Genomic DNA, 24,175 nt, shown 5'->3' with positions numbered 1-24,175 from the left:
TTCACCAAATTTGGTCAGAAATTGTGTCAAAATGTTATCTAGGTCAAGTTCAAATATGGGTCCAGCCAGGTCAAAAACTATGTCACGAGGTTACTTAGTGCATTTCAAGCATTTAGCACGGTGTCCACTCTCTTATTGAAGTAGTTTTCATCTGATCTTCAACAAATGTGGTCAGAAGTTGTATCTAGACAATATCTAGTTCAAGTTCAAATATGGGTCATGCTGGGTCAAAAACTAGTTCACAGGGTGCATTTCAAGGATTAAGCATGGTGTAAGCTCTTTAATTGAAAGAGTTTTCATCCGATCTTCACCAAATTTGGGCAGAAGTTGTGTCTTAATGATATCTAAGTCAAGTTCAGATATAGGTCATGCCGGGTCGAAAACTAGGTCACTTAGTGCATTTCCAGCGTTTAGCATGGTGTCCAAAACCTTCAAACGGGTGTATCTTGTGACAGTTTAGCACTCTTGTTTATTACATTAAAGCCACACACCTTGAAATGAAATACATGTTACTCAACATATAGATGCAATTTGAAAGTGTGCAAAATTGTCATTAAATATATAGCCTAGTTAGCAAGTAATTTATTTTTTTTATATTTTAAAACTGAATGTATGATTTGTATACGTACATGTTCAATTCGAGAAACACAATTATTGTTAAGTTTTAAAGCACAAGAAAGACGGATTTCTACCTTGCAACCACCAGATATATTCTAATTGGCAAAGATAAAATATGTTTCTTATTTATATCCAAATTTACTATGCCAGATATTTCATTTCAAGGTGTGTGGCTTTAAGGAATGTTTTTTAAATGGGTATATTACCAAGATCTGCACAGCCAGGGTGATATTAACCTTCAGATGTTAAAGCTTTCTAAGAATTTTAAGGCTTGCCTTTTATACTTGAAATGATAAATCATTAACATGTTTTGTTCTTTAGGAACATACAAACATTTCCCACCCACCATGTGGATCAAGATGTTTGGGCTGATGATTCTGGGTCGTATGTGTGGACAAGGTGGTCTTCATTACATCATGATGCAGCTGTGTATTCAACAACATGTTAACCTGTCCCAGCGGATGTTGATGCTCTTAAATCTCTTAAATGCTGTTGAGAAAAATCCAGGACCGGTACTTTATGACAAAATATACATCGTTTATTGAATAACTATATATATTTATTTTAACATTAAAGTGATTTTTTTCTTGCATGTTTGTGCCTTTTGTTACTGAGAACTATTTTATCATATGTTGGTGATTGAAACCCAGGACCTGTAAGTGCTTCTTAATATTTGCAACAAATGACAAATCATGTTAAGTTTTTGAAACATCTGTTTTTTGTTCAGTTAAGGTAGTGCACCTCTAATGATTTCCCGCGATTTCTTCGAAGGTTGAAGAGCCTACTATTAGGTGCCGTAGCCTAGTGGTTAAGGCGATAGACTAGAAATCTTTTGGGATATTCCCGCGCAGGTTCGAATCCTGCCGACGACGTATACTTTTTTGCGACGCGTTTTATTTATTTTCTAACGTAATTTAATTTAATATGGCATATAAGCTATATTTATTGTTAAATATGTTGCAATTTTTATGCACATTTTTCAATTATTAAAATTAAAACAACGTTATGGCGAAATTGGGTGATTTACTGTTGAAAATACGAACCATGCATGTTGCATTTTTATTTTTATTTCAAAAAGTAAACGGTAAATCTGTCTAGTTCTTGGTATTTTTGCTGTATATAGTGTTTCTATAAAAACTAAGTTTAAAATATGACTTAAATGATACTATTTTGAATTTTATGACACTTTGTTTTTAACCGACCCAATTTTTACTTGGCTGAAATCACTTACATTTCATGGTGCTCTTCCATAGATAAAAAATTGTAAAAAATAAATGTCTGTAAAAGAATACTTATTTCATCTTGTTTAAACTTTAAACACCTTTACAGCATCTGTACACACCAACTGCATGCCCATATTTGGAAATTTGAATGAATTATGGAACTTTTATATACCCCAGGGGTGAAAATAAACTGGACAAAAGCCGAGCGTGGGGGTGGTTTTGAAAAAATCGGTATATTTTTTTAAAAAGCATGGAAAGCCTACCTACAAATTTGCATGTAGTTCAGTGAAATGATGCTGATTAAGAAAATAATTAATTAGATTATATTTGGATATGTGCCTATTAGAGGTGCACTACCTTAAAGGACATATTGAACTCACTAATTGCTAAGTTAACTTAGATGCATCAAGTTTTTTTGATGATTTCTACTTTCTGTTGAATCATTATCCTTTCCAAAGCCAGAGAGATATAGTGTTGGCGTTTTCCATCGGTCAGTCTGTCAGTCCATCCATCTGTTTGTTACAAACATTTTAGGGCTTCATATCATGAATTTAATAAGATTTCAACATGGAAAAATAAGTGTATGCCATATTCATACAATAGTGCAAATTTACTTTTTTTCTTTCTTTTTAGATTAGTTATTAACAGAAAAACAGAACAGTAACATACTTTTATTACATTAACAGAGGCTCTGATTAGATGTGGTTCTGCGTAAAGAACTCATAGAAAATATCAATATATAGATAAAAAAAACAAAAATAGAGTTAAACAAATCATGGTGAAATCCACAATACATACCAAGAGCTATTAGTAGGCTTATCTCCATTGACTTATTTCACAGTAAATCTCTTTTTTTGCCTTTTCATTAACATTTTCAATCAAAAATAACATTTGTGAAAAACTTAGTCAATGATTATAACTAAAGTTAAAAATGTGGACACTGTAAGTTAATTGACTTTGGCTTCCAATCTGCAGTTTACAAAGTTGCTTGTTATAGGAGTATTCGTGCAAATGGATATCCTGCAAGGAAGACTTCCACTCCATAGGACAGCAAGATGCACATATCATCTCTCATGTGGTTCAAGAGAAATGCTGTAGATGGGGAGACTGTACCAAAGTCCTGAGCTTTAATAGTCTTGAAATCCATGAACTTAAAATTCTCTATGATGTGAGTTTAGCACTGTGTATGAACTGGTGTTGCTTCATTTTCTGCATATCTTTATCTCAGTCTTCTCTAGTTTTGATGGTCAAATACATATTGTCTGCCAGTTTTTTCCCCCAATACTGCCGTTCATCGTTTGCTTGCATCAAGAGTTTTAAAAGAAATTAAAACTCATTTGTTTAGTTAGAATCTTATGAAAGACTTAAATGGCCATGTTTAATACAATTGTATAACAACATCTATGAGCTAAAAAAATAGTTGGAATAATTAATGTTAATATGAACATAACAAATTTACTTAAAATCATAGGTCTTGTTTTTGTCTGCCACTATAAGAACCAGAACATATTTCGGACATTCGAGGATTGACTTGCTGTGTTAGAGGATCATCAGGTGATGGAAGAAACCAGGCTTTTTTCGACTCAATGTTGATGAAACCTGATCGACATGCTCATCTTGGTTGAGTAAGCCTGGGTTGAGTGTTTCCAAAAAGTAGGTAACCTGGTGAAATCTTAGGAAAACATTGTAACCAGATCCAGGTTTATTTGACTGACAGACCGATGGACAGTGGGTCAACCGTAAATCCCTTCATGTGAAAACGGTAGGGACAAAATAAATATCACATTGATCTTCTGAGTTCATTTGAAAACCAAGTTTTATCACAAAATTAAAATGGTCAATGTATTATTTTGTGTATTTAAAAATTATGTGAATATGAAGTTTCATGAAATCTTACTGAGTTTTCTCAATTTTAGCTACTATTCGGACATGGACTGACGGACAAATGGGCAACAATGTCGCAATTTGTATACCAAGTTTTATAAGAATTGTTTCATAAAAGTAACCAATGTGTCTGTTCTATGTCAAGGTAACTACTAGGATGAAATACACAAAAAGATTTTGGTTCACAATAGGGTAGGCTCCGCGTGCCGTGAACCGGGCAACAGCTTTTGTCATTTAACATTTGTGTTATAATGGCATAAGCTGGCAGATACCCTTTAACTTTAACGATGTTTTCCGATAATTTCTCGGAAAATACAATCTAGCAATTTTTATTTAATTTAGATTACTAAAAATTAATATTATATTTATGCCCCCCTTGGAAGAAGAGGGGTATATTGTTTTGCACATGTCAGTTAGTTGGTCCACCAGATGGTTTCCTGATGATAACTCAAGAACGCTTTGGCCTAGGATCATGAAACTTCATAGGTTTATTGATCTCGAAATAGTAAAATGGTTTCCGGATGATAACTCAAGAACGCTTACGCCTAGGATCATGAAACTTCATAGGTACATTGATGATGACTCGGAGATGACATCTATTGATTTTCAGGTCACTAAGTCAAAGGTCAAGGTCACAGTGACTCGAAATAGAAAAATGGTTTCCGGATGATAACTCATAAATGCTTACGCCTAGGATCATAAAATAAAAAAATCATTGGTACATTGATAATGACTGGCAGATGACCCCCTTCATAGGTACATTGATAATGACTGGCAGAAGACCCTTATTGATTTTCAGGTCACTAGGTCAAAGATTAAGGTCATAGTGACTCAAAACAGTTTAATGGTTTCCTGTTGATAGCTCAAGAATACTTAGGTCTATGATCATGAAACTTCTCAAGTACATTGATCATGACTGACAGATGACCCCTATTGATTTTCAGGTCACTAGGTCAAAAGTCAAGTTCACAGTGACAAAAACGTATTCACAATGGCTGCCACTACAACTGACAGCCCATAGGGGGGGGCATGCATGTTTTACAAACAGCCCTTGTTCTGTGTTAAAATTATGTACACGTCTGCGTTAAATAAATATGTTCACATTTGAAATAAAGCTAAAAATGTGTATTGTTGTTATTAGTAATTTGAACCGAATTGCTCTGTGGGAAGTATAAGTACTATCAACCAGACCTAAATATGTGGGTAATTAAAGAGCACGAGAAAAGATGAAAATTAAGTTAGCTCAACCATTTTAAGCAATATTACTGGGTCACACTTTTTACGATGCAAAATCTGAAGGGTCCCTAGACTATGATGATTACTTACACGAGGAGTGTCCTATTCATTGCTGCCGCATGATCCTATCAGTAACGAATTAACGCTTGTGTCGTTAAAGCAAGTCGTATATTCACGTTTATAAATATTTAAATAGAAAATAAAGGTTTAATTGTCGCATATCCACCGCATGATGTGTTTCTTATAAAGTGCACGTATATTCAAACCGAACAATTTTGTCCATAGATAAAAATATACTACATGTGATCATATGTGGCCTCACAAGGCTTATTATGAATTTATTATATCGCCATCGCAATGAGATGTAAATAGTTCATACATGCACAGTGTTCTTTCAACACAACCAAATCACACTTATAGTCGCGTCTTGCGAAAACAGGTCTTGATGCGTATGCGGCCAGCGTAAGTCAAACACGGTCTGCGCTATTTCGCAGTGATTGTTGTTAGGTCAAAAACGTGCATGAAGAAGTCCGGATTTCCGCAGTGATTTGGCCAATGCTGTGGGTGATTTCTCTGAAATCAATAATTAAAATATTCTGATACATTCATTCGGGTCTACAGGCGTGAAATTTCCCCATCATTTAATTGTTTGTTGATAAAGGGTATTTTATGTGAAAAGCTTGGTAAGACAGCTACGCCGAACAACCGAACTAGCATTCATTAATTTGATCAAAATATGCACACAGCAGAATGATTGTGTTTCTTACATGGCTTTTAGAAGAACAGACCATGCAGGCGAGCAGTGAACAATATGATTAGGTTTAGTTGCCCTAACCCTATATACCCTTGGTATGACTTGTGAGTGTTGAACTAATGTGCTACAGCATCACTTAAATACAAACATACGATAGTCAGGTATCCCCGCATAATGACATATAGAATATTACTGGGTAGATACCGCTTGGCAAACTTGAGCCTGGGATAGTCGGTTATACCCGCTTTGTGAAATTAGGAATATAACAGGTTTAATAAAGCATTAACAGTACGTACTTGGGGGTTATAGGAAATACCCGCTATATGACTATCCTGTATATAACTAAATGACGTCAAAAGTACAACTGATGTGATACGGCATTACTTATACGAGCATAGGGTAGTAAGGTATAACTCGCCTCCTACAAAAATGACCTGATTCGATTTGCTTTGAGAGGCCATGTGCCCATTGTGTATTTTCCATACACCCTGAGAAATTTCCATACACCCTGAGTAATCGGTTGAGATATAATGGATACACAGTTAGTAACTGATTGTGTATAGGATATACACCCTCAGTTCCCTTCTCGAGCTTCGCTCTCATACACCATCAGTTACAAACAGTGTAACAAATACGGTATTACTTATAACAGCATGGGGTAGTAGTATATACCGCTATATAACTCGCTAGTATAGTACAGGCTTGATACGGCATTACTTATATACGAGCATTGGGTAGTAGGGTATATCCGGTATATTGCTCGCTAGTAAAGTACTGGCTTGATACGGCATTACTTATATACGAGCATGGGGTAGTAGGATATACCCGCTATATAACTCGCTAGTATAGTACTGGCTTGGTACGGCATTACTTATATACGAGCATGGGGTAGTAGTATATATCCGGTACATGACTCGCTAGTATAGTACTGGCTTGATACGGCATTACTTATATACGAGCATGGGTAGTAGGATATACCCGGTATATAACTCGCTAGTATAGTACTGGCTTGAAACGGCATTACTTATATACGAGCATGGGGTAGTAGGATATACCCGGTATATAACTCGCTAGTATAGTACTGGCTTGATACGGCATTACGTATATACGAGCATGGGGTAGTAAGATATACCCGGTATATGACTCGTTAGTATAGTACCGGCTTGATACGGCATTACTTATATACCAGCATTGGGTAGTAGGATATATCCGGTATATAGCTTGCTAGTATAGTACCGGCTGGATACGGCATTACTTATATACGAGCATGGGGTAGTAGTATATACCCGCTATGACTCTCTAGTATAGTACCGGTATGATACGGCATTACTTATATACGAGCATGGGGTAGTAGAATATACCCGCCATATAACTCGCTAATATATTACTGGCTTGATACGGCATTACTTATAATGAGCATGGGGTAGTAGGATATACCCGCTATATAACTCGCTAGTATAGTACTGGTTTGATACGGCATTACTTATATACCAGCATGGGGTTGAAGAATATACCCGGTATACAACTCGCTAGTATGGTACTGGCTTGATACGGCATTACTTATATAAAGGCATGGGGTATTAGGATATACCCGGTATATGACTCGCTAGTATAGTCCTGGGTTGGTACGGCATTACTTACATACGAGCATGGGGTAGTAGTATATACCCGCTATGGCTCGCTAGTATAGTACTGGCTTGATACGGCATTACTTTTATACGAGCATGGGGTAGTAGGATATACCCGGTATATGACTCGTTAGTATAGTACTGGCTTGATACGGCATTACTTATATACGAGCATGGGGTAGTTGGGTATACCCGGTATATTACTCGCTAGTATAGTACTGGCTTGAAACGGCATTACTGATATACGAGCATGGGGTAGCAGTATATACCCGCTATGACTCGCTAGTATAGTACTGGCTTGATACGGCATTACTTATACCGGGTATACGAGCATGGGGTAGTAGGATATATCCGGTATATGACTCGCTAGTAAAGTACTGGCTTGATACGGCATTACTTATATACGAGTATGGGGTAGTAGGTTATACCCGGTATATAACTCGCTAGTATAGTACTGGCTTGAAACGACATTACTTATATACGAGCATGGGGTAGTAGGATATACCCGCTATATAACTCGCTAGTTTAGTACCGGCTTGATACGGCATTACTTATACGAGCATGGGGTAGTTGGATATACCCGGTATAAGACTCGTTTACCAGCATGGGGTAGTAGGATATACCCGGTACATAACTCGCTAGTATAGTACTGGCTTGATACGGCATTACTTATATACCAGCATGGGGTAGTAGGATATACCCGGTACATAACTCGCTAGTATAGTACTGGCTTGATACGGCATTACTTATATACCAGCATGGGGTAGTAGGATATACCCGCTATATTACTCGCTAGTATAGTACTGGCTTGATACGGCATTACTTATATACGAACATGGGGTAGTAGGGTATACCCGGTATATGACTCGCTAGTATAGTACTGGCTTGGTACGGCATTACTTATATATAAGCATGGGGTAGTAGGATATACCCGCTATATAACTCGCTAGTATAGTACCGGCTTGATACGGCATTACTAATGTACGAGCATGGGGTAGTAGGATATATCCGGTAAATGACTCGCTAGTATAGTACTGGCTTGATACGGCATTACTTATATACGAGCATGGGGTAGGAGGATATACCCGCTATATAACTCGCTAGTATAGTACTGGCTTGATACGGCATTACTTATATACGAGCATGGGTAGTAGGATATATCCGATACATGACTCGCTAGTATAGTACTGGCTTGATACGGCATTACTTATATACGAGCATGGGGTAGTAGTATATACAATGGCTGTTTGTAAAACATGCATGCCCCCCATATGGGCTGTCAGTTGTAGTGGCAGCCATTGTGTGAATACGTATTTGTCACTGTGACCTTTGACCTAGTGACCTGAAAATCAATAGGGGTCATCTGCCAGTCATGATCAATGTTCCTATGAAGTTTCATGATCCTTAGTTTCATGATCCTAGGCCTAAGCATTTTTGAGTTACCATCTTGAAACCATTTTATTATTTGGAATAACTGTGACCTTGACCTAGTAACCTGAAAATCAAGATGGGTCATCTTCCAGTCATGATCAATGTACCAATGAAGTTTCATGATCCTAGGCCTAAGCGTTCTCAAGTTATCATCCGGAAACCATCTGATGGACGGACCGACCGACCGACATGTGGAAAACAATATACCCCCTCTTCTTCGAAGGGGTGCATAATTAGAGAGCGGACACCATGCTCAAAGTTTAAAACGCACTAAGTGACCCCTTGGCCTAGATTTTGACACGGCATTACCCATATTCGAACTTGACCTAGACATCATATAGATACAACATCTGACCAAGTTTGGTGAAGATCGGGTAAAAACAACTTGAATTAGAGAGCGGACACTTAATACGGACCGACAGACAAGACAGGCAGACGGACCGACAAACTTCGTTTGTGGGGGTATAAAAATGTATTAATAATGTTACTGGTATTTCATTTCTGCGTATTTTAGACTTATATACAATATGTATAGTTTCTATTAAGTGCATTATTCCAATTTACTATTCATGACACTAACTTCTACGTTATAAACAAAAACTTTCAGATCATTTGCTGTTATTAGTAACTGAACGAGCAAAGAAAAAAATCTTACGTTTTGAATAACTAATAAATCCTTCCAACAATAAGCATTTTTCCTTGTGACTTGACTTTCACTGGGAATCAAACCCAGATCTCCGACTTACTTAGTAAGTCAGCATGTTTTCTTTACACCATGAAAGCGATAAGTTGAAGGAAAAAGCTAATCATTATGTACACAAAATATATTTAATGGATAAAATTTTTAGAAGTCTTTTTCCTACAAGTCTGTATTAACCATTTGACCCCCATGGCATGGCCAGTTTTATGCGAACACAATTGTGTTTAGTTTTACTACATTTACACGATGCTTTGCTGAATACCAAATATCTATGCAGTCAGATTCATAGATAATTTTCCACTTTATACATTAATTAAATTTGGACTTGCTCACATTTTGGCAAAATGACAATTTTCCAAAACAATCAAATTATAGAACAAGAGCCCTAAGGTGCTCAACTGTGACCAGCAGTAACTAAACTATTCTGAGAGGGTGTAGTTTAGAATAATAAATGAACTTGATGAAAAATATGTAATTTGTAGGCAAATAATCATTTATAAACTTGACTTTGCTTATCATTACAGCAAATGTTTTGACAAACTTTAAACAAGATGTGTTTGTGAAACACAATGTCCCCCTATATGACGTTTGACCTTGTAGGATGACCTTGACCCTTCACCACTCAAAATGTGCAGCTCCATGAGATACACATGCATTTCAAATATAAAATTGCTAGCTTCAATATTGCAGAAGTGACATTACATGATCAATTTTGACCCATATATTTGACCTTGAAGGATGACCTTGACCTTTCACCACTAAAAATGTGCAGCTCCATGAGATACACATGCATGCCAAATATCAAGTTGCTATCTTCAATATAGAAAAAGTATTCATAAAATTAGCGATTTGGGCCACATATATTTGACCTCTGACCTTGAAGGATGACCTTGACCTTTCACCACTCAAATTGTGCAGCTCCATGAGATACACATGCATGCCAAATATCAAGTTGCTATCTTCAATATTGCAAAAGTATAATAAAATTAGCGATTTTGGACACATATTTGACATCTGACCTTGAATGATGAACTTAACCTTTCACCACTCAAATTGTGCAGCTCCATGAGATACACATGCATGCCAAATATCAAGTTGCTATCTTGAATATTGAAATACTGCAAAAGTGTACATTAAATGAGCGATTTTGACCCATATATTTGACCTTTGACCTTGAAGGATGACCTGACCTTTCACCACTCAAAATGTGCAGCTCCATGAGATACATATGCATGCAAAATATCAAGTTCCTATCTTCAATATTGCAAAAGTTATTGCAAATGTTAAAGTTGGCGCAAACCAACCAACCAACAGACAGGGCAAAAACAATATGTCCCCCACTACTATAGTGGGGGACATAAAAAAGGAACACAATTTTAAATGCAACTTCCAGTGTTTACAAGCTTTTTTTAATTTGACATTTTGACCCACTTTTTGACGTTATGTGATCCAGTTTCAAAGTCAGCTGAGATTACATTGGGCCAAATGCTCTGATCATCTTTCATGAAAAATGCACATAAAAAAGCCCAATTGTGTGTTAACAAGGTTCTACTCTAGCACTTTAAGAAAAACTGTCATGTCCACTGGCAGCCATGTTAGTCTACAAACCGGAACCAGTTACAAACTCGACAACTGAGCTATCATTAGAATAAATATTCTGACCAAAATTTATGGAGATATGGCTAAAAATGTCACTTCTAGACAATTTACAAGGTTTCATTATAGCCATAAAAAGACAATTGCCTCGTGCTCTAGTGGATATGTTTTTTGAATAGATTAAAAAATTTGAAACTGGACTTAGCCATCATTTGAACAAATATTCGACCAAAATGCATGAAGATTGGAAAAAAACAGTGACTTCACTAGTGTTCAAAAGGTTTCACTATAGCTATATAAGGAAAACTGCACAGCCCTGTTACATACGGTCATTTATGAAGTTCCACAACTGTTGTCGTACGTTAAACAGTTTTCTAGATAGTAATTTCCCACTATTTTTTCCATCAGTGCAGCTTATGATCAACAATTAACTAGTCACTTCCACTTTAAACCTGTCCACTGTAAACACAAGGTTTACTGTTTTGAACTTTTTATACTTTTTATTTCTTATTGCTTTTGAAATATCATCTTATATATAATGTTATAATGTTCGCATGTATCACAATTATATTCTACAACACCGGTTCAATACATTGAGCTGTACACTATAAATGTAGGGACTAAAATATGATGATAACATTTCTCATCTCTTCTTCTTCTTGTCAATCACTCAAATGGAAACACTGGCCCCTGTGGTACACATTCTTTTTGATCAGCATGTTTTGTCTGCCAAACTGAAAAAAATAATAATCACAAATAAACATTTTAAAGAGAAGTGTTATTCCCCAACACTAATCTTTAGTTTCAAAACAATTGTAATGTCCAAACAAAATTAAACTAAAATACCAAAGTGTGCAAATTCAAATGCTTTTTACTTTGAGCTAATAGAGAGAGTTATACAGACAACAAGACATTTGCACATGGTGAGTACATGTGTTATTTGGATAAGGCATTACCATGATATAGTCTGAGCAGTAGTAGGACGCAATGCATGCTTCTCCAACCGCTTAACTATTGTGACTGCTAGATGATGATTTCAGCTGAGGAGCTAAACAAAAATGAGCAAGGGCCATAGTTCTGCAAAATTTGGGCTCATACATAATTTATTCCTTTAAGATGCCAATGTTTCCAATGTTGACTAGAAATGGCGCGGCAGAGACCGACGCACATCCCCACGCCACATGTTTGACCCAGGGGCGCCCCAGGGTTGGTAATGGGGCCATGCATAGTTGACCGTATTGTCATAAGAGAAGTTCAGTATCAATTAGAAGTGAATCGGTGTAGAAATGAAGAAATTATAGTAAAAGGCAATTTTGGGTGGGCGTGGCCTATGTGGGAGGGGCACCCCAGGGTTGGTAATGGGGCCATACATAGTTGAGATTGACCGTATTGTCATAAGAGGGGTTCAGTATTAATTTGAAGTAAATGGGTGAAGAACTTTTAAAGTTATCGAAGGATCCAGAAAAGTGTCAGACTGACAGACACAGAGCGCAAACCGTAAGTCCCTCTCCTTTTTCAAGGGTAGGAAACTAACAAGTTTTGATAATAATGTAAAAATAATGGTCAAAACAAGAAACTGATTGAAATACAAAGTTAGGTCGCCCAAAGGGTGTTCTCATTATGTTATATGCACAAACAGGGATTTCAGATATTAAAGGGGTCAGGACCATGGATAATTAATAAACCCTCATGTCAATTTCATGTGAATTGCCAGCATTTAATTCTTACGTTCACCTACCATTACTAACATCAAGAGTGTCTTGGTTTGGGTAAAGCTTTCGTATATTGTTTGGAGGCATAGTGTAATAGCTGTGATATTTTAGGAATAAAATGAACCTAAACACAAAACTGAAGCAAATCTGCACCTTTCTAGGTATATTTTGACCTTTGACCTTGAAGGATGACCTTGACCTTTCACCACTCAAAATGTGCAGCTCCATGAGATACACATGCATGCCAAATATGAAGTTGCTTTCTTCAATATTGCAAAAGTTATGGCAAAATATTAAAGTTGGAGCAAACAAACCAACAGACAGACCAACAGACAGGGCGAAAACAATATGTCCCCCACTATAGTTCATTCCAACGCTCACGGACACTGGAACCCCGGGGAGAGTAGGAAAGCTCCACTATATATATATTTCATATATAATAGTCCAGCTAAAAACCCTATTTTACTATGATTCAAGGGCCATAACTCAGGGGTGTCTGGGTCTATTTGGCCCATTATCTAACTTGACCTAGATGTTATTGCCTTACACATTTTCATGAAGTTTGGTGAAGATCTGATGACAATTGCTTGACTTATTGAACGGAAAATAATCCGGACGGACTGACGGACGGACTTACTAACTTACAGACGGACGGATGGACTAACAAACTAAAGGACGGAGCGATTTTAATATGCCCTTAAAATCGCTGGTTCGGGGGCATAAAAACGACATTGTATAAAATGTATTGTGTTTCTTAAACTGTATGAACTGTTATATCATACATGCCATACGTCCCGGATTTTCCGGGACAGTCCCGGAAATGAAGAACTTGTCCCGCTGTCCCGGAAATCTGTCAAATGTCCCCGAATTTACAAAATCCATATATACATGTACCTTATCTTAGGCTTAACTGCACCTCGAATCTGCGTATATATGCAGCGTCTCCATGACAATGCCTACCCGAATAGGCAGACTACGCTACGTGTCAAAATCGATCAATTAACAGGGGTCCTGTTATCATATTGATTGTCTCACGTTCGCTGTCAAACCGAAAAGGCGGCATTGTTTTGGTTGTTAATTGACTTATATCTACATCGAAACAAGAGTGTAACTTATGTGTGACTGTACGGATTTTAAGTTGACGATCTACCGGTACTGTTTTGTTGTATTTGTTTTATGTGATTGGTTGTATGTATTGTGAATTGATTTGAGTTGACAATCTAACGGTACTGTATTGTTGTATTTTTTATTATATAAATGTTATAAATGAATAAAGGCGTATCAACAACTACGCGTTACACACCGGTCTTAATAACAATAACGCAGTGACGTCACCATCTATGTTTAGAACGATTACACTGAAAACATAGTAAAGGAACTAGTAATGTTTTATTTGACGTTAATAGATCAAGTATATTTCGGATAGGCTTTCGAACTTTTGCAATTAACGATGCGAAACAAAACAAAACGTACCAAAAATGCATATGTCTATAAATATCGCTACATTTTATACATGTCCCGGAAAATCAGCAAAAGTCCCGGTCATGTATGGTAATATGTAATTTCCATTTAACATTATCATTACATCTTCTCACGCTACATTGGAAGTCTCTGAACTGTTATATACAGACAGATCAATCCCTAGTTTATCTTCCAGGGATCAGAAGATGTCTTGAAATCATTATGAACTGTTCCATCATTTAAAATACTGTATGAAATAAATGACAAAGTTATGGCCCAGACAAACTTCAGGTTTAAAACACAATAAGTGACCCCATGACCTAGTTTCTGACCGGGCATGATCCATATTCAAACTTGACCTATACATCATCTAGATACAATTTGTGACCAAGTTTGGGTGAAGATCTGATGAAATTTCGGGACAGACTGACGGACCGACAAAGTGGTTCCTATATAGCCCCCATTACCAAAAAGATAGTATTACCAGCAGTTGGTTTCAATGGAAATTTCTTACCAGACAAGAGGTTTGATGCAAATTGTTGTGAGGGGAAACTGGAAAATATCTGAAACAAAAATAAAGTCTTATATAATTTGAAGCGCTATATTGTTTAGTCAAATTTTAATATTTGATAATCATAATACTGCTAGCTGTCTGATTACAGAGTCTTCACAACATAATGCGTTAACAGTTTTCCTGCAATAAGCAAACAGGACAAAATCAACAACACGAGTATTTATAATATATTCAGAGACAAAGATGATCCATCCATGTCTTTGGAAATAAACAAAGGGCATTTAACAATTATTTTGGCCTCATTTTAGCCATGTTGATAAATATAATGGGTCATACTGCTTGGTGCGTTACAAGTGAAACACCATCAAAACCAGTGCTCCAGCTTGGCATGAATGGAAGGGCGCAGCACCCTGCCATTCAAAGATTCCAACCTTTCAACCTTGGACACCCTTCATGCCCTTTGATGAAAATGCCGAGTTGGGAATAGGGAGTTACAGTTGTAAGATCGTACGCGAATATCATTTGCCATTTAAAAGGATTCATGATGTTCAAACTTAACCTTTGACCTAGAAGTTGGCAAAGGGTTTGTTTTTAGTTGGTCGCATTTTAGAATTTACAGAGCATATTTTGCAAATCAGTGTGTGCTTAGAAGCCTTAGCTACGGAAAGAACCGCAACTCAATTTGCTTAGAACGATCACCACTGCCTGTCTGCAACAGATGACAAATGATTCTGTTCTAGCAGTGAGTGTATATACCAGCTTGTAAGACGACATTGGCCAGACTAGTGTTTATCATTAAAGTCTGTACGTATTTGTACCATTTTTGACCTCATCCAAGATATCATTGGGACAAATCTTCGGACAAAGTTTCATGATGATCAGACAATAAATGTGGCCTCTAGAGTGTTAACAAGGTTTTACTATATAGCCATAAAAGAAAAAATGCAGAGCCCACTGGCAGCCATGTTTTTCAACCAATCAGCATCATGTTTGAACTCGTCCAAGATATTATTGGGATGAATCTTCTGACCATTTTTCATGAACATCAGAAATAAAAGTGGCCTCTAAAGTGTTAACAAGACTTTACTATAGCCATATAATGAAAAAAATGCCCCGCCCCCTGGAAGTCGTGTTTTCCAAGCAAATGTACCCATTTTCAAACTCTTTCAAGATATCATTGAGACCAATCTTCTGACCAAATTTCATGAAGCTTGACAATAAATGTGGCCTCTAAAGTGTTAACAAGGTTTTACTAAAGCCCTATAAGGAAAAATGCCCCGCACCCTGGTGGCCATGTTTTTATAGCAACCATACCCATTTTCGAACTCATCCAAGACATCATTGGGACAAATCTTCTGACCAAGTTTCATAAAGATCAGACAATAAATGTGGCCTCTAGAATGTTAACAAGGTTTTACTATAGCCATAGAAGGAAAAATGCTCTGCCCCCTGGCAGCCATGTTTTTCAACCAATCAGCATCATTTTTAAACTCGTCCAAGATATTATTGGGATGAATCTTCTGACCATGTTTCATGAAGATCCGACAATAAATGTGGCCTCTAGGGTGTTAACAAGATTTTACTATAGCCATTTATAGCCATATTAGGAAAAATGCCCCGCCCCTTTGCAGCCATGTTTTTCAAGCAAACATAACGATTTTCAAACTCATCCAAGATATCATTGAGACCAATCTTCTGACCAAATTTCACGAAGATTGGACAATGCGGCCTCTAGAGTGTTCACACGGTTTTACTAAAGCCATATATAACCATATATGGACCATATATAAATAACCATATAAGGAAAAATGCCCCGCCCCCTGGTGGCCATGTTTTTAAAGCAACCAAAACCATTTTCAAACTCATCCAAGATATCATTGGAAAAATGTTCTGACCAAGTTTCATGAAAATCTGACAATAAATGTGGCCTCTAGAGTGATAACAAGGTTTACTATAGCCATAAGGAAAATGCCCCACCTCATAAATGCCATGTTTTTCAACCAACCGGCGTCATTTTAAAACTTGTCAAAGATATTATTGGGTTGAATCTTAAGTAATATGCATATAATAATGGAAAAAGGGCCATTATTCTTACAAAATGCTTGATACAGTTGTCTGCTCTTCTTTATAGATTGGGGTCATGTTGGTAAATAAGTTTACAAAATATGAAAGCAATATGTCAAGGGACGTTAAAAATATTTTAGGTGGTACGCCAACTTTAACATAGATTTATCAATAATATGAATATTCAAAATGGTAAAGGAGCCATAATTATTACAAAATGCTTGATAGAGTTGTCTGCTCTTGTTTATAGGTTGGGGTCATGTTGGTAAAGAAAAATGCAAAATATGAAAGCAATATGTCAAGGGACATTGAAAATATTTGGGGTAGTAAACAAACTTAAACATTTGCTGCATTTTCTAAGTGGAATAGGGGCCATAATCAGTCTTCGAAATTAGCACACGCCCGATCGCCCGTGGCGAGTAAAATTTCTGCCGGGCACATACAAAAATTCAAGTTTGTGGCCCGCCGGGCATGTAAATTATTGAAGCCAATTGACAGTTTATAAAAAAAAATCGTAAGCGGTTCTTGATATTTGCAGATCTATTTATCAATTTTGCGAACAAACACCTTTCCGTAAGTTGTAAAACAATGAAATTCGATTGGTTTAACAACACGCACCTGCTTGCACACGTCATCGTTATTGTTTTTGACCGATGCAGTTCGGTCACATTCCGTTCTTATCGACGGTTTCTCTAGACATTAATCGAGAAGATACTTTTTGAATCAATCAAGTAATACACTTCCGTTTTTGTCAATGTAAACAAATGTCATTGTCGACATAGAGGCAGTATCTTAGGTATGTTGATGGGGCTAAGCCCGATAAAGCACTTCCAAAATAGAAAATTGACAATGATTTAGAGAAAAAGGAAGCCAAGAAATGGTATGAGGACACCAGAGAACGCTCTTTTCAAGAGCACTGGTGTAACGATCGACCGTCTTAATTCTAGTGATTGATTAGATGTAATTGTATTCACTACTATTGAAACAAATGTTCTGCTTTACTATGTGTAGCATGTAAGTGTTAAAATGTTGTGATTTGTTATAATTTTGGTTAAAAAAGTTTGGGCATGTAAAAAATATGTTGGGCATGTAAAAATTCTTAAGTAACTGGCCCGACTGGCATGTAACTTTTCAAAGCTAATTTCGAAGACTGCATAATTATTACAAAATGCTTGATAGAGTTGTCTGTTCTTGTTTATAGGTTGGGGTCATGTTTGTTAAGAAGTATGCAAAATATGAAAGAAATATGCCAAGGGACATTGAAAATATTTGGGGTAGTACGCAAACTTTTAACATTTGCATGCTCACACTAACGCCAATGCTAAGGCTAACGCAAACGCCGGGTGAGTAGAATTGCTCCACTATATAGATTTCATATATAATAGTCGAGCTAAAAAGGGTCTTTCTGTAAATCTTTAAGAGAACAAATTAAAAACTCAACAGGCCTTTTTTATTATTAAAAATGCTTGTTTCCATATATAATTTAAGGCCCTAAAATCATTCAGGATATAACTTTGAACATTTTTTACAGAAATAAAATGATCTTAAAGTTCTCTGCAATGCAAAGTAATTTTTACTCACTAGATATTTAAAAAAAAAATATTGTTAACTTGTCCATGCTATTCGGGCCGGCTGTGCTCTAACTGCCTATGGAAAATCTTGATTATATATATATATTATATATATATACCTGTTGTGACCCTTGAGATCCTTATGAAATGTTCATAATTCACTAATAACTGTATGTAAAAAAAATAGTATTACCAGATAATCGGGTTCAAAAGTTATTTCTTTCAAGACAGGATGGTTGGTGGGAAATGTCTTCCGACGAAACTGAAAAACATCTAAAACAAAAAGAAAGTGACTTCTTGTATAATTTGAAGCACTATTCATTTTAATACAATTGTGTTTTGACAGCCATAGTTCTGCTGAGCCTAAAAATTAAAAGTAGGTCAACAAAACACAAAATGAAATCCAATGATTGCATCACCAAATCTTCTACATATCCAATTAATAAAATTAATGTTTATATATAGACGGTTTTGATACATGGCACAACATAAGGGGTGTCAAATGTCCCAAATTTGAAATCCTAATGATAAAGTCTGGAGTCTGAGCCTGTAGGTCCCTTACAGGTAGAGCCCCCCAAAGCCATAGTTCATTGTTCTTTTTATAGTCTTAGTTGCTATTTCTGGTGAGTAAAATGCAAACTATTATAAGCCAGACCACCAGTAACACTCGATGTGTAATTGTCATTTTATATAAATGTTATAAAGAACATCGATAACAAGGGCTGTTTGTAAAACATGCATGCCCCCCATATGGGCTGTCCGTTGTAGTGGCAGCCATTATGTGAATACGTTTTTTGTCACTGTGACCTTGACCTTTGACCTAGTGACCTGAAAATCAATATGGGTCATCTGCATGTCATGATAAATGTACCCATGAAGTTTCATGATCCTAGGCGTAAGCGTTCTTGAGTTATCATCGGAAACCATTTAACTATTTCGGGTCACCGTGAATTAGACCTTTGACATAGTTACCTCAAAATTAATACGGGTCATCTGCGAGTCATGATCAATCTACCTATGAAGTTTCATGATCCTAGGCGTATGCGTTTTTGAGTTATCAACCGAAAACCATTCTACTATTTCGGGTCACCGTGACCTTGACCTAGTGACCTCAAAATCAATAGGGGTCGTCTGCAAGTCATGATCAATCTACCTATGAAGTTTCATGATCCTTGGCATATGCGTTCTTGAGTTATCATCCAAAAACCATTTTACTATTTCGGGTCACCATGGCCTAGAGCTTTGACCTAGTGACCTCTAAATGAATAGGGATCATCTGCGAGTCATGATCTATCTTCCTATGAAGTTTCATGATCCTAGGCCTAAGCGTTCTTGAGTTATCATCCGGAAACCACCTGGTGGACGGGCCGACAGACCGACCAACCGACATGTGCAAAGCAATATACCCCCTCTTCTTCGAAGTGGGGCATAATAAATGTTAATCCACTAACCATACAGTAAAACAACTGTCCAAAAATATATCCAGATATGTCTTTTGCAAATGAAATAATATATGCACTTAGTTTGACAGCAGAAAATGGAAATTTAATGATGGGGGACATATGCTACATTTTGTAGTATGTAAGATTTCTGGAAAGTAGCCAAGAGGTTAGGTCAGTTACCTTTTATGTCCGTGTCAGCGGATAACCAATCAGACAATAGTAAAACAAGGGATAAAATTGTCACAAAACCAGGTTTTCAATGTAGAAAAAAGTCTGATAGAGGGAGACAACACAAACTGAACTGTTTATAATTAACCCTCTTTGTTTCAAAATAAATATATTTTTAGTTGTGGCGACCTTGACCTTGGAGATATTGACGTAAATCTAAAGTGCGATACAACGTCCCACGATGGTGAACAAATATGCCAAATCATTTTTAAGTCTCACAATGAATGACATAGTTTTGGCCCGGACAAGCTCTTTTATGGCCATTTTTGACATTTGAACTCAAAGTGTGACCTTGACCTTGGATATATTGACGTTATTCTTTTGAGCGACACACCGTCTAATGATGGTGAACAAATGTGCCAAATTATTTTAAATTCTCACCAAGAACCACAACGTTATGGCCCGGACAAGCTTGTTCTGTCCGCCCGCCAGCCGGCATTTGCCAAATTGAATAACCCGTTTTTTTCTTTGGAAAACCTTGTTAAAAAGACCAGGAAAAATCCATACTAAGCGCACATGCCCGGCATGCCAATGAAGCAATTACAATATTTGTTCACACCCCCTTAAAACAAATCATCAGATTTACACTGATCTAAAATTCAATCCTGAATGGCTCAAATCGGGATTTCCAAATAATCCGGACAATTAACACCCTTGCAACATGCATGGGTTGCTAAGTTACTAAATGTCCTACATATAACAAATTTAGAATTTGTGTACCATCCCACTCACATAAATAGCAATTGCAAGATGATGTCCATTACAAACCTGTTTGTTATCATTCTGACCTTTTTGTACTTCTGTAGTTTTTCAAATTTTAATGTGATTAAAGTGCAAACACCTGATTATAGAAGGTATACCTAAGATCATATTGCTTGCCATGAGTAATAATCCAACAGATTGGCTTTGTTTGTATGCCAATAGATAGAGCTTGCACATTCTTTTTCAATATGTGGTTATGGACAACTGTAAACATTACTTCATGTATTTTAAGGGGCCTTTGCATGTTTTGGTAAATTGACAAAATAAAACAAGAGCAGCTGTCACCATAGGATGACTTATGCCCCCTATAAATGCTTGATAGAAGTTATGAGCTTTTTTCGAAACCTAAACACAGATTTCGAAACCTAAACGCGGACCCTAAGTTCAAGGTCACAGGGGTCAAAATTTGTGTGCGCATGGAAAGGCCTTGTCCATATACACATGCATACCAAATATGAAGGTCAGATCTCAAGGGACATAGAAGTTATGAGCATTTTTCAATATCTAAACGCAGATTTCGAAACCTAAACGCGGACCCTTACTTCAAGGTCAAGGTCACAGGGGTAAAATTTTTTGTGCGTATGGAAAGGCCTTGTTCATATACACATGCATACCAAATATGAAGGTTATATCTCAAAACATAGAAGTTATGAGCATTTTTCAAAACCTAAACGCAGATTTCGAAACCTAAACGCGGACCCCAAGTTCAAGGTCACAGGGGTAACAATTTTTGTGCGTATGGAAAGGCCTTGTCCATATACACATGCATACCAAATATGAAGGTTATATCTCAAGGGACATAGAAGTTATGAGCATTTTTCAAAACCTAAACGCAGATTTTGAAACCTAAACACGGACCTTAAGTTCAAGGTCAAGGTCACAGGGGTAAAAATTTGTGTTTGTATGGAAAGGCTTTGTCCATATGCACATGCATACCAAATATGAAGGTTATATCTCAAGGGAAATAGAAGTTATGAGCATTTTTCGAAACCTAAACGCAAAGTGTGACAGAAATACGGACCGACAGACGGACAGTCTGATAACTATATGCCCCCTTTTCTTTGAAAGGGGGCATAAAAATTGTTTCAGACTTGCACATTTTTGTTGCAGTTATGATATTTGTGAGAAAACAGTTATACTTAACATTAACAACCTGAAATTGATAAATCGTTGCAAAGCAAAACAATTTAATTATTTTGGAGTTCTTTTGTCGTTTTTAGTGACACTACGAGCTTTGCTTATAGAAACTAAAAGTATAAAATATTGTATGAGCATGGATGGCCGTCTTAGCGTTAGACTTTTACTCCAGAGGTCAGTGGTTCGAGCCCAGATGAGGATTACTTTTTCTTTTAATTTGTTCTTGTTTTTTAATTGAGCTTTTTAGATTTAATGTTTATATTTATAAATATAACGCATTTAATGACAAACTTCAATACATGCCATAATCTGTTATAAGGTCCATTAAATACCAAGATGAGTATCAAGGAATCTGAGTGAAACATTTTATTTTATTTCGGATATATACAGGACTGCTTATTGGAAACAAAAAGTTTGCTCGATTCTTGAATGACTTACAAAAATGTTTATCAAATCAAGTAGGTTCGTTTATTCTTCGTCTGTTGTCCCATCTCGCCAACAGTCAACCAGCTCCCTCCAGGCTTGTCAGTTCCAGGCGAGTCTCTCTAGCTGCCCCCATTTTGGCCCATCTGCTTAGAATCTGCATCCAGGTCACGGCGCCAGGTGTTACTGTATTTGAAATAAAGTAGGTTGGATGCCATTTAATGTGACTTAAAACACCATAATGAGAGACAAAATAACAGGTCTATTTCCCTTCAATTAATAACAAGCAAATTCATTGAATTGATATCCCCCGCTAATTAGCTTCTGGACACAAAAGTGTTATATTTGACACTCAGGTAAAAAAGCATTTTTTTAGGTTCGAAGGGCCATAACTCTGTTATTAACAGATAGTGTACAATGCCATTTGGCATGCATCATCCTCTTATCTATACATATACTCATACCAAGTTTCGATGAAATCCACCAAAGCACTTCCAAGGTATGGCCCCCAACACAAAAGTGCCGGATGGACGGAAAGACGGGCGGACAAGGCCAAAACAATATCCCTCCGCCTATTGCAGGGTGATAATAACATGAATGTAAATTAAAGCCAGCACATATATGAATTAACTGCCTAGATGGGTGTATTAAATATAATTTAGGGCTGTACAATACTTACTGATATGTGAGCATATATTTACTTTTAGTAAATATAAATAAATGTAACAGTAATACTTACACACTTGTGACTGTGAGTTTATACATGTAACTAAACCTCCTTTATAATTTTATAACAGTGTTTTATTCCTGCCATAGTATTAAGAAGTCACTTGCTCAATAACACATTTAAGCATGAGCTGTTTTTTTTAATCTGCATACATAAGAAAACATCGAAAAAAAACACAAGAGGAGCATGTATCCGAAAGTAAATTACGTCCGAAATCGGGCAAGTTAAGCATGCGCGAAATTCACAAAAACATCGATTAAATATGGTTTAAACAGAATCATATGTAAAACTTGAATGATAAATTAAACATTATCCAACAAAAGCATGCAGCTTTAACCAAAAAACAACAGCAAAAATCAGCAATATAGCGATGTTGTTGAATAACTCAGCGAAGGCTAGCAAGAAGAGAATTTTCCAGGGGAAACAACTAAAAAAGTAATGCGAACGGATTTAAATGGCTCATGCACGAAAGTTTATAATATAGCAACAACACATGATTTAGCTATAGAATTAGAATGCGAAAGATTTATTTTAACTATTACTCGAAGATTCCTTAACTAAATAAAATATCAATAAAAGTTAAAACTTTGAGTTTGACCTACTTAGCAATCAATGGTCAAAACAACCTCGAAATAGCTTTTTCTTCATGTCAACAATACAATTGTTGAGTTAATGTTGACGTAATACTAATAATGGTAATACTATCCATATTCTCTACCTAGAATATTCATCATATTAAAATATCCAATATTTCTTTTCACGCTAACAATTCAACATGGCTTACAATCGGTTTTGCTTGGGCATGCGCATTGCAAGCCTATTTGGTTTGGTCCCGCCTTTTTCTCCATATATGGTCATTTGAGCTTGTGGACGGCCGTGGACCATCCACCTACAGGTAATGTATAAATAACATACCGCAAATTTTCAACATGTGAAGACTGTGTGTCGCATGTCTAACCTATAACCCAAGCTCTCAGATCAAGGGCACACTTAGATAACAAGGTCATAATCTGCAATTACACAGATTGTCATGGCTTTAATGTTATTTCCCATGATGCAGTTGG

The 24,175-nt window shown here is 36.6% G+C and overlaps 2 protein-coding genes and 1 long non-coding RNA gene across 3 annotated transcripts in view; 2 read left to right on the top strand and 1 right to left on the bottom strand.

The window, feature by feature from the left end:
* The window catches only part of LOC127855485 (solute carrier family 46 member 3-like), a 250,234-nt gene that overhangs the window by 184,038 nt on the left and 42,021 nt on the right, over positions 1-24,175 (bottom strand). The gene's annotated exons all lie outside the window — the stretch shown is intronic.
* LOC127855480 (SWI/SNF-related matrix-associated actin-dependent regulator of chromatin subfamily A containing DEAD/H box 1B-like) overlaps positions 1-24,175 on the top strand; it is a 318,923-nt gene that overhangs the window by 264,258 nt on the left and 30,490 nt on the right. The gene's annotated exons all lie outside the window — the stretch shown is intronic.
* LOC127855497 (uncharacterized) lies at positions 3,286-3,904 on the top strand. The gene is made up of 2 exons (XR_008037570.1): positions 3,286-3,603; positions 3,758-3,904. It is a non-coding gene; the product is annotated as an uncharacterized LOC127855497 (long non-coding RNA).

The sequence above is a fragment of the Dreissena polymorpha genome, chromosome 13 (assembly GCF_020536995.1).
Source record: "Dreissena polymorpha isolate Duluth1 chromosome 13, UMN_Dpol_1.0, whole genome shotgun sequence".
NCBI lineage: Eukaryota > Metazoa > Mollusca > Bivalvia > Myida > Dreissenidae > Dreissena > Dreissena polymorpha.
The sequence above is the reverse complement of the archived record's forward strand: the minus strand, read 5'-3'. Positions and strand labels throughout refer to the sequence as shown.